Below are 8,396 nucleotides of genomic sequence, written 5' to 3'. Positions count from 1 at the left end.
ACGTGTGTTTGTCTGTTGTGCTGTGTGGCATTTTGCCGGTTAAGGTTTTAACTTGCTCCCTTAGGGAGAACTGTCACTGCAAATCAATAAAAATTTATTCTGCCCGATGACCTTTAGTCTATCAAAAAACATGTATATCCTGTTAGGAGTGATTTCTTCTAGGATTACAATGTCCCCATCCTTCACTGTACCAGATCTCAACTCACATGGGAGACTTGAGACAGATGTGTTATACAGCGCTCTTCACTATCATCATCCAAACACTAATTAAAAAATATCTTTTAAAAAGAATCCCTTCAGTAGATTTCTAAAGACGTGTTAAATTTGTGCCAAGGCACATTGAAGCTTATCTGGCAGCTCATGGTGGCCGAGCACCAAGACACTTTATGTTGTTTTATCTTTAAATTTGTCACGCATCTTTTCCTAATAATAATAAAACAAGAGAGAAGACAAGGCATGGCTATTTGTCGGACAACAGGTTTTTCACATCACCGAGCCAGCAACAAAGGTCACGGTTCTAAAACGGTGCATGAAATAGACATTGTGTCAATATGCAAGAAAGATTTTTTTTGCATGTTCTGTTGATTTAAAGAGGCAATGGGATTCACTGCTTCCTTTATTGGAACACGTCCTGCTGTCAGCTTACGTTATCACAATATCAGAATTTTTACTTTAGTGGCAGTACCAGGTATATTATCCATTTTAATGCCAAAATGATATTAACACTAATTTGTGAGTTCTGTACAAGATTTGTATACTTTAAATTATGAAACGTTGGAATAGCACCATAACAGGATGTCCCTGGGTTGGTGTGTAACAGGCCTGACAGTCCTGTAATAGTATTCATCTCGCTCTTCGCTGTATCATTTTTGTCGGGCCAAACTGACAGGAAATTGGTATGCCTGCCTGTCTTTGGACTGCGGGAGGAAACCAGAGTACCCAGAGGAAACCCCCAAAGCACACCCAGCAAACTCCACCAGGCATACTCCACACACACAGATCCGAGCCAATAATCGAAGCCTCAACCCTGGCGGTGCGAGGCCATAGTGATAACCTCTACGCCAATATGCCGCATATATAAAAACAGTATATGATTTAAAATATATGGTAAATATTTCAGTTCAGGCTTCAGGGAATAAATTAAATTATACTGCATTGATACAAATTACACTAGAGAGGAAATACAAGCTGTGTTGATATGTAATTTGGTTTGCTACAAATAATTGAAATAGTATCACATCAATTGCATAAAAATGACCCAATCCGACCCAAGCAGAGAGAATTTTCAATCAAAATGAATTTTGATTTCTGTTGAATACAAATTCATCCAATAAAAAATACTATCCATGTGATCACTTGATCTAATTTAGTTTTTTACACACGTTTGCCTCTTGTGCATATGACGTTAGGTAAGGTGGTGAGTTTCCAGAAAGGAAGTCAGCGTTCTTGATGAGCTGTCTTCCGAGCTAAAGTCTTTTTCCTCTTCCATTATTGGCAGATTAAATGCTCCACAGTGGGTGAAACCACTTTTCCCACATTAAAAAAGTTAAACCTGGGTGGAAAATGCTCTTTTTTCCCCCCTAGCCTTTGAGAAAGAGAGTTGTTCTGACCTGAGTCATGTCTCTGTGCAACAGGGATGGAAGCAAAAGTTCTGCCGCAAGAGTTCACAGAGCTGCTCTCTGCTCTACACCAGGGAGCTCTGCTCTCACAGCCACTGGAAAAGGCTAATGCATTACACTTCACCAGTGGGAAAGCCCAGGCTTCTCTCAAAGCTATGACTCAACTCCCCAACTAAGGCTTTAAAACTGGAAAGTCTTTCTTTTAAAACACACAGGCTCATGTAGGCAGAAGGCATTTTACGTGACACTGTGTCACCACTCTTACTGTGCATCTGCTGATGGATTTTATTTACCTATTTCTATTTTTATTTGCCGTTGGCCATGTCCAAAACTTGCAAGTCTGCGTTTAATTTCGGGATCCCTGGTCTAAATATTTGTGAATGTAAGAACTACAAGTAGAATGTAAGAGTACAATGATTTTGTAATAAAAGATAGCTGTTGGAAAAGGTAACAGCACTGATCTATACTGAGAGAAACTCCTTTCCTGTGGTAATTTGGTTATGCAGTACAGAAAATAATAGTTATCACTCAGTTAACAAAAGCAATACAGACTTAACATAACATATTGAGCAACTAAACATGTGTTAGCTCGCAACTGTTAGTCTACTCAGACTAAAGGATTATGCCGATGTCAGTCAAAACTTTACCAAACTGTTATGGCAATTAACCTTATTTTACAAACATGTAGTTTACGTAACATAATATGTGAATTTTTAATTGCCGTGGAATTACAGTATAAGTTCTATCTGCATTCTGAGCATTTTTGAGATAGTGAGCATCAAAATTTTTGCACTCCATAAAGTCAAACTGTGCTTTGCCTTTTTCATTTTCCTAGTAAAGGAAAATTTCATTTAAAAACAAAACAAAATAAAAAAAACTCACGTTATGTTAATATGTTGTCACAGATTACAAAATAAGGGAATAATTTAACAAGGAGATGATTTGTGCACTCTTGGATTGGGTAAGCGGGTGATTCATGAGTAGTGGATAGGCAAAAGAATGAGTTACAAGACCAAATCTGCCTGGAGGTCTGATCATAATAAACATATAATATTCCAGATTTAGTACCCCTTTGCCACTTTTAACCACCTCTACTCTTCTGAATAAGCCTTTCGGGCTGTCAGCTATGGGGATTCAGCCACAAGAGCATTAGTGAGATGAGATACTGATGTTGGGTGAAGAGGCCTGAGGTGAGCAGTCAGCATTTCAATTCAATTCAGAGGTGTTAAGTAGAATTGAGGTCAGGGCTCTAAACCAGAGCAGGTCAGGACACATTTCAACCTCACCAAACCATGTCTTCATGGATCTTGCTTTGTGCACAGGGGCACTGTCAGGGTGAAACCGATTTGGACCCATTAGTTTAAGTGTGGAGAAAGTTTACTGTAATGCTACAGCATCCAAAGACATTCCAGACAATTAGTTGTTTAAAAGTTTGTGCCAACATTTTGGGGAAATCGCCTACATACGGATGTGATCTCCACAAACTGTTCACTTCAGCACTAATACATTTAAAGGGGAAATGTTGTTTTTTATTACATAAAACTTCTTAAAAATCAATCACAGATAAGATTGTTTTTGATAAACTTATATTAAACAAAGTCTCATGACATTAAACTATCCATGGCTAAATATACTTTAAGATTTGCATTCATATGCATAGATCGATAGGAAGACCATGTGAAACTGCATAGGAATCTTCATCATGACACTTTTACCCTCATGAAGAATGCAGGGGTCTATGAATATGGATGAACATGCTAATTGGAAATGTCCCCTTGTCTTCCTTCCATTCTAACCCCACTTCTCACCCCACAAGTCTGCATATGCCATGCTTTTTATCTACACTACTACAAAAATACAAGATAAAAATGACTCAGAGTCTGAACACACAGACAGAGAGCGAGAGAGAGAGAGAGCGAGAGAGAGAGAGAGAGAGAGAGAGAGAGAAGAAACAGTTTCTCAAAATTGACTGTTAATTCATCAGAACTGAAATTTCCTTCTTTCCTCAAAGAAGTCAACATTAGCACATACAGTATCTATCCGACTAATTCAACTAAATGTCATTTGTCACAGTGTCTGTATATATTGTTGTTCTCTCATATTCTCAGTAATTTTTTATAGCAATAGCCAATCCGGTCAAAACATACCATAACAAAAAAAAATTCAATTCAAGAAGAGTTACTCAACATATTGGATACTAAACTCACAAATATTGCACATCAGTAAAATAAATTAATAAACAAACACATTTCTTTAAAAAAAAAAAAAAGGCAAAACTGTGGGAGATTAAAAAAAAAGAAGTGTTAACTTTAACAGTGGCACTGTGTTTATTCCAAGTACAATCAGTACCAATCAGTGCTGGTCGTACCGTTCAGATGACTGTCATCGGAATCTAGTAATTGAGACATTATTTCGCTGAACTGCAAGTCTTTCTCCATGAAAGCTCCATGTTGCCTAGCAACAGCCATCTCAGAGCGCACAGGAGCAGAGGTGTTTCCTGGCTCGAGCACGGCCAGTGCCAGAGTTTTCCTCCACTGAGCGTCTCCGTAATGCACTACATATACTAAATGTGCATAGATTGTACAAACGCTGCCGGTGGGAAGTGTGTCTCTCAGTTTTAATGAATTATAATGCTCTTAGCAACTCTTACTTCCAACATTTTACCACCTTCTATCAAATATAAATATGTAACAAAATCAGATTCATTCACTCTTCTTGCTATAACACTCCTCTGATTAGAACTCTTGGTATCACTCTCCGGCAGTGCAATGTGTCTTAAACAGCGGTGCTCACTAAAGAAGGTCTTCAGCTTATCACATGGTTACAACATAGCACAGGGCCTGAGGTTTGATGATTGATAAACATTGTCCTTGAACGCAGGTGGATGCATTTATGTAATTTCAGTTATATAAGATTATTGTGTGCATGCCTGCAATAATTGTGAGAGAATTCTGCCTGTGGAACACTGCCATGCTTTATTAATACCATGCAGCTACAGATCCTTTCTCTGACCAAACTTGTACAAGAATAAGATGCTGCCCTCTAGCTTGAATTCATACTCTTTCCATTGCTAATCTGAATCTCAGTGGAGGCAGCTGTTTTGGTAGAAGGAATGGTAATAAAAAGCAGCATAGAGGTATGTGAACACAGTAGATGATATTTCCAATTGCTTCCCTGCAGCTGACAGCACTTCTGTCATCTCCCGTAGACTGCTGATGCTCCCGGAAGCTTGAAATGCAAAAACTACTTTCCTTCGTTTTCACACGTATGAGGCGAGCTCACACATTACAAATCCAGAAATATCCCCAGTCTCTGTCTTACAACACATTTAAAATGTATTCTGACATTCCTAAACAGAAAACCGCCTTACCCTATCTCTATTTAAAAAAAAAAAATGTTTATGATATTGTCCTATTGTCTCAGCAGTGTGTGTTTTCATGTTGTCATGGAGGTAAAGGGAGAAAGAGTGAGTCAGAGTAGCTGGCATAGCCTGGTTCAGCCTTCATGCTGCAGGGAGGAGAATTAGAGTCACACTCATCAGCATTTCCTGTCAGCACAACTATTACAATGCACTAAAACCCTACTTCAATTACAGTCAAATAACCGCTACAATTAGAGGAACCACACTTTCAACCACACAACCCTCCCTCTGTACCACAAAGCTTAAACTACAGATCTGCCAGATCAACTCTGGGTGCAGAACAACTTTATAAAACATTCGGTGAACAACCGAAACATAATGGAACTATTCATGCATTCATTCGATTTAATTTCACCTACCAAGTTCAATTATTCTGATAATATCAGCGTGCACTCCTCTAATGTTTCTGTTTCGAATCAGTTATTTAATAGTGTGGATTTGTTCCAATATTCAGTGACATTTCACTTTGTTCAAACTTAAACTCCAAACAAGAAATGCAAAGTAACACAAAGCCAATGGAATCATAATCATCATGATTAACCGATGCATAACATCTGAAATTCTTCTAATAATCATATCCGCCTTTCTAAAATCTCCATAATGCAAACCCTGGCATACAAATATACACAAATGCATGCTGTACTGCACTTTGCACCAATTAAAATTAAAAATTAAAAAACTAGGTCAGTTTGCATAAGCTTTTAAAAATTATTTTTCAAATAATACCTTATGCGAGACATGGTCTAGCTCAGGTCTTATAATATAAAATAGAATATAAAACTCTTGGCATATAAATTGCTGTATTACAGTATATATATATATCATACAATAGGCATGCAGGAGTGAAAAACATCCTTTTAATCTATGTAGAGATAATGATCTGCACCTGATATCATACCCATATTATCTTAAATGTACTCAAGTTACTATTTTAACTTACTCTTGTCAAGCAATAATGTGCTGATGTGAGTTATTGAAAATAATAAATGCAAACTTCTTAGAAGAACCGCAGTGTGCTTTATGGTATACACCAGTGTATGAATATGTTACTTGTACACATATACCTGGAAAAGTAAAGTCATGCTAGGAATTAATTGCTTTATTCTCATCTATAAGAATAGATGATTTGTTTCCACTTCAGTGATTCTATAAGAATTTCTGTCATGTTATAGTCTTTAATGGAAAGTACCGGGAAAGAGTTAAAGTAAATATGCAAATTTCCTTCAGTGCTGAAGTATAAACCAGCACTAAGTCTTTGTTTGTACTCTTTGGTGCCATCGCAGCCCTCTGTGTCTGTTCTTTCTCTTTGCATAGTGCTTATGCAGCTCTGTATCTCTATGGATCAGTGGCAAAGGTGTTGAGGGCAGAGGTTCCCAGTGGTGTTGTGGTTGTTCTGGATGTGTGGGACGACCCAGCGTAGGCATTCACTGGGACTGTGATCAGATACGCCCCTGAAATTAGATTACAGCAGAGTTTTTTTAAATACTCTGCCAACCAGCCTGTCTGTTATTGATTTTTTTTTTTCGGTTGGTTGTTCTTTTTTATTATTATTTAATGTTTTCAGCACAGCAACTTCGGGGTTGGGTTCTAATGATATCGAAAACAGCAGATTTAGTCTTTTTCGGTACCAAGCAGCTTCTAAAAAATTTAAACAGTAACTGATCAATGATGCAGCCCAAGAAGAGCAAGCTAACACATCAGGTGTGTTAAATGAGCTATATACTAAACTCTGCAGTCTGACACTCCTGCTTTATGTGTATCAACACCCTGGTAACACTATGTTCAGCTAAACTTCACTTTTCTTTTTCTTTTTTTTTTTTTATTATTTTTTTAACCAGCAGCACACTCATTTCACACTACATTAACAACTTGCTATCAGTGTCCTAAATACACAGACTTGTAAATGCAAGATAGAAACCCTTCGTAATCATAAAATACCACAGATCTACTGGATATAGCCAAACAAGAGCCACAGTTACTTGTACAATCATTAAGAACTAATTCAACAAAGAAATGAAGAAAAAAAAACACTTCCTATTGACTTTTGAAAAGCAATATATTTCACTTTGTGTGCATGACTCCGAAAGACCTTCACGAGTCTTATGATGATAGCAAATGATTTCCCTTTGGGGGCTGCAGGTTACAAGGTGGGGCTTCCATGGATCTGACTTGTTCAACATCTCGTCGACCCGTCGTTGACAGGAAAAGAGTTTATAGAAATAGATAAAAGGTTTAAGCTACAAATCAGCTTTAATGTAATAAGTGATATTATTAATTCAAGTTGAAGCCCATGTACTGTACATGTCTGCAGAACTCTCTGCCTAACGTACTGTATTAATACAAAGAAATATTTTTTTACGGCATATTTACACTAAGATTTTTCGCTGTCAGCCAAATACAGCGTGTAAAGTGAATCACAGATAAGAAATCGAAAAAGGACAGTAGATCAGATAAAGATCATGTTTAGTCTTAAAATAACTTCACATTAGTCTTTTACTTTAACTAATTTAATATCTATTGGTGCAAGTGTTTGTTTACATTGAGTAAGTAGCTTATCAGTATATTATTTTAAAGTAGATTATTAAATCCGGCACATAACTTTTCATAAGATCGCTTTTACTCAGCATTTTAATTTCACATACAGCGCATCACTTTTTTCACATTTTGTTATGTCACAGCCTTATTCTAAAATGGATTCAATTAATTTTTTCCCTCAGAATTCTACACACACACACAACACCCCATAATGAAAACATAAATCTCAAGTAAACTTTTTTTTTTGTAAATTTGTTAAAAATAAAAAAATTAAGAAAGCACATGTACATAAGTACTCACAGCCTTTGCCATGAAGCTCAAAATTTAGTTCAGGTGCATCCTGTTTCCCCTGATCATCCCTGAGATGTTTCTGCATCTTAACTGGAGTCCACCTGTGGTAAATTCAGTTGATTAGACACGATTTGGAAAGGTACACACCTGTCTATATAAGGTCCCACAGTTGACAGTTCATCAGAGCACAAACCAAGCATAAAGTCAAAGGAGTTGTCTGTAGACCTCCGAGGTTACAGAAACATTTCTGCCGCTTTAAAAGGTCCCAATGAGCACAGTGGCCTCCACCATCCGTAAGTGAAAGAAGTTCGAAACCAGGCCCATATGGCAGAGTGGCCAGACGGAAGCCACTCTTTAGTAAAAGGCACATGGCACATGGAGTTCGCCAAAAGGCACCTGAAGGACTCTCAGACCACGAGAAACAAAATTCTCAGGTCTGTTAAGACTCTCTGGCCACTCGACCATATAGGCCTGATTGGTGGATTGCTGCATAAATGGTTGTCCTTCTGGAAGGTTCTCCTTTCTCCACA

The sequence above is a fragment of the Clarias gariepinus genome, chromosome 14, assembly GCF_024256425.1.
Source record: "Clarias gariepinus isolate MV-2021 ecotype Netherlands chromosome 14, CGAR_prim_01v2, whole genome shotgun sequence".
Lineage (NCBI taxonomy): Eukaryota > Metazoa > Chordata > Actinopteri > Siluriformes > Clariidae > Clarias > Clarias gariepinus.
The sequence above is the reverse complement of the archived record's forward strand: the minus strand, read 5'-3'. Positions refer to the sequence as shown.